Genomic DNA, 4545 nt, shown 5'->3' with positions numbered 1-4545 from the left:
TCTTCAGATATCGGATTTCCATGAAATTTATATAATTAGAAATGATATTTCATTTGCTTTCTAACAAGATCCACATTCAAAACATAGAAAAAAAGGGTTTTCTTTTCGCTTTTCTGTAAATACAATTCTTGCAAATTACATTTGCAAAATGTGAATTGCAAACTAGAGTTTGCAAAATTGACATGGGAATCAAGCATTGCACTAGGACAACGGGGTTAAGGGCATGACCCTAGTCTGCTTAAGTCCGAAGAAATGGGGTCTTGGAATCACATTATTCAATCACGGACGCTATTAATTGAATAATGTGGCAAAACATAAATAATGTGGCAAAATATGTTTTGCATTGATAACAAGTATTAAAACCTTACTTTTTTTTTTTTAATGTAGTTTTAATCGCATATTAGAAAATTGTTATCTAACCTTCGTTCAATCCTTGAGAAAGAGTTGAACGAAAGTAACTTCCTTTCTTGGAAAAGGAATCCGAGAATCGTTCTCAGATTTGAAATAAAAAAACGTCCTAGAACGCCCAATCCCATTGTTGGCTCATGCCGGAGAAGGTCAAAAGCCTTTTGTAAGCAACCATGAAACTTTCTTGCAAAAGTCATGAATGGAAAGGTACGAGACCTCTAAGACAATCTAAAGGTCATCTTAAGTAAGGAAGAACGAAAAGGTTTTCATATTTTCGATATGATTTATCTATTCAGAAACTTGAAACAACTCGAATTTTCCATAATCGAGGGATGACAACAGACTTTAGCCATCACCCAGTTCAATACTGATTGAACCAAAATAGATAAACACCTTAAATGAGTTACTCAGATTGTTGTGAACAACTGAGCAGGACATATGAGAACATCGAATCTAAGAAAAGGTTCATGAGAACAGAACAAAAGGAATCTTAGAAAGAGTTCTTGAGATTCAAAAGGACAAAGGGTTAGGATTGAGAGACAAACTCTCTAACAAGGAAAAGGCAAAGCAGTTGCTAAGTCCATGATCAAGATTATTTCTCATCACTGTCAATGTTTCTAAACGATGGCTAGGCCATTAAAAGGGAAACCACCCTTAGTACCTAGAGGACAAAGGAACAGAATTGCCAATTCCGGTTCAAATATCTTCGTCATCGAAGTTAATCTAGCAAGTATCGTAGAGTCCCTTCATCAGGTGTCTAAACCCGGATGTACGACTCCGTGGGAGCTCAAGGGAAATACATACTTGACTAAAAGAGAGACATATTTTTCAATAGCAAATGAAGCAAAAGGTTGCCAAAATCGCTATGAGGTCCTGTAGTCTTCTTTTAGAACTGATCTAGTTTAGAACTTAATAGTGACAATGTAGTTCTAGAAACATCGATTGTTTTAAGCCAGTGCTAAATTAAAGGTTCTTAGAGAATCGAAATCATTAACATTGATAATAACGGCTGAAATCAAAATATTCAACCCGTTAACTCTGGCATTTTCGCTTGGGTCTAGTTGACATTAGATACATGAAGAAGCTCCAAGACCATGGACTTCTGAGTCTAAATGATTTGGAATCACATGACATATGTGGATATTGTCTTAATGACCAAGTGACAAAGTCACCTTTTTCAGAAAAAGATAAGGGACTAGTAATCTATTATGACTCATACTTGGTTTTGCAGACCTATAAGTTTACTTGTAGGAGTTAAAGAAAGATACTTCAAAATGTATCCTAACAACTTTAGAAAGTACAGAAACGTACAAGTCATAAATTTAAGTCAGAATTGTTTGAAAAGGTTCAAACAAGAACAAAATGGAGTAAAGAATCACATTGACAAGTAAATATTAGCCATACGATTAGATTTGAATGGTGAAAATTTGAGTCAAGAATTTGATAACGATCAAAGTAGTTGAGAAAAGGCTTCCCAGTTCACCCCAAAAAACACATCTGATGGATGGTGGGTCCAGTTGGAGCAATCGAACGATGTTAGACATGATTCGATCAATGATGGGTTTTAGGCCAATCTTCCGAAAACCTCTTGCTATATATTCTAGAGACAATTGTTTTCTCACTTAACCACATTCTGTCTAAAGCTGAAAAGACGCCATAAGAGTATGGAATTGGAAAGGGTTCCATAGATGTCTTTTCTTAAAACGTCTAACGAAGCGAAACTTATGTAAATGCATTTACAGGAATACGTTTGCATAACAGACAAACAATGAATTTTCCCTAAAATAATCAGAGAACAAAGAAGTTGTTTCTCATGGTTATGTCTTCTTTGAAATGGATTTTATTCGAAGAAGACAAGTGGGAGAAATTATGAATATAAAAAATGTTAGACATGAGCAACAACTGATGGTATTAGTAACGACGGTCCTGGTCTCTCAAGAGATGGGAATCAGAGGTAGAGTTAGATGAACTCGAGGAGCCTTTCGCTCAAGACGAATTAGATTCGTAATGAGAACTCTCAAATAGTTGAAAGTGCCTCACAGTCTAACGCGTGGAGGTAAAAAACCATCTTCCTTAATGAATTTCTGAAAGAAGATGTGTACTGGACACAGTCTAAAAGGTTATTGACTCTACAGGTTGGAAAAATACGCAAGCTTCAGAAATCTATCGATGGATCGTGCAGGCAAGTAAGAGTTGGAATCTTCGGTTCGATAAGGTAATCAAAGATGTTTGATTCCTAAAGAATGAAGAAAAATCTTGAACCCCAGGAATTTCAAGAAGGTTAGTGGGAGTAACCCAATTTTCTTGGTCTGGTATGTAAAGGACATAATAAAATTGAGAACAACATTATGATGTTGAAAACTGACTCAATAAAGGACCACACATAAAGGAAAAATGCTTTTAGGCATCAAAGATCTGTAAGGATAGATCAAAAGGATGATAGGACTAAATCAAGAAACTTACAGAGATAAAATTCTTGAAAGGTCTAATGTGAAAGACTTTAGAAGAAAAATTCGACCCAAGTCTCACGACACAGAGATCAGCTAGACTCAGAGCCTAGTAGGCCCTGACGAGCGAGCAAGCATGAGAAAGATGCTTATGCTTTGAGCATAAGATCGGTCATGTTAGACATGATCAACATTCGCCTAAGTCTCAAATACTTGGAGTATGATGAGTCGTCGCCAATCAAATCTAGAAAAGGGCTTCTGAACCACAACTAAAGAACATCCTAAAGAACTTCAGAAGTACTTAAGATGAGTCTTGGTAATAAGTGGGAAGTGAAAAGGTAATATATGTCATATAATGCAAACTTCAAGACATGAAAGGATAGTAAGCTGGAAAGAGTTCCAAGCTGGATATTATTGCAAACTCTACAAGCGAAAAAAAATATAATTAAAGCTTTAACAACATAAATTTCAGTAAAGAGGTACTAAAGATTATCGAAGAGAATTGAAGGCAGCAACCTTCAATTAAATAGATAATCAGCAAAGCTTACTCGGATTAGATCTGTTTAACTAAACTGTACCTAAGACCAAGTAGGAAAGGTCATACAAGGGCCTAAGGCATAAGGTGCATTTTGAAAATGACCTTGACTGGTAAATTGAGTAAGTAAAGGAATTTACGGGAGGAAACTCAATTTTACAAACTCATGTTATCAGAAATAAGAGTTGTTTATTTTGTCGTCTAAACCTGGATTTATATTTAAACGAAATCCATAATAATGAAAATATTTCAAATAGGTTAATCAGATGCGTGATCTGATGAATGAATCCCTATTAAGTGAATTGAAATCATTTCGTTATACTCTCCCTAATCCAGGTCATTGTATGGACAACAATGACTTATGAAGACTACCACGTGAGATTGACAATGTAACGTTGTTTCATGGGCTACAGGAATAGGAGTATTCAAGTCATCTACGTAGATGTATGATTGGGAATATACATTGGATAACCCAGCAAGAGTGATGAACGTCAAAAACCTCTCATTGACATGATTGGAAAGAATCCTTAAAACATGAATACTCCACTCATCCTATGTAAGGAATGTCTGATATTGGTCCTGTCAAACGTCACGCCCTAAAAGTATAAAGGCAGACACTGTCACAGGCATGATAGACATGAAGCTAAGTGGGAGTGTAAGAATGGATCATGTCATCCTAATTAAATTAGGAAAAGTATCTCCGGACCACTTGATGAGTAGCAACTGAAAATGCGTGGCCACGCTTAAATTGATTAAGAGATGATGTATCAGATGGGATACAAATTGATATGGGAATCCAGCATTGCACTTGTTCTAAGTACAAGTGGGAGACTGAAAGAGATGTCCTTCAACTAGAGTGGCAATGCGAGCAATTTGTAGGATAAGACAGAAGATCATCAAAGTCCGGAAGATTTAAGGATCGTAATGTTTAGCTAGAATCCAACTACGATCGTCGAATCACTAGGTGATTCGCATCTAACTTCGCCAAAATCCTACATCGGGTTACACCAAAGAGTATCGTTTTGATCGAAAAATATGACTAGAGTGATGAGACATATAAGTATGGATTGGATCCATAAATATGTCTATAAAACCATAGACAAAGATAGAAAAATCCGAGAAAGAAGGGTAATGAGCCGGACAAAAGGCCCGACC

Source organism: Eschscholzia californica, unplaced genomic scaffold (assembly GCF_041429995.1).
Source record: "Eschscholzia californica isolate CP2 unplaced genomic scaffold, dmEscCali1.0.p SCAF_5, whole genome shotgun sequence".
NCBI classification, from domain to species: Eukaryota; Viridiplantae; Streptophyta; class Magnoliopsida; order Ranunculales; family Papaveraceae; genus Eschscholzia; species Eschscholzia californica.
The sequence above is the reverse complement of the archived record's forward strand: the minus strand, read 5'-3'. Positions refer to the sequence as shown.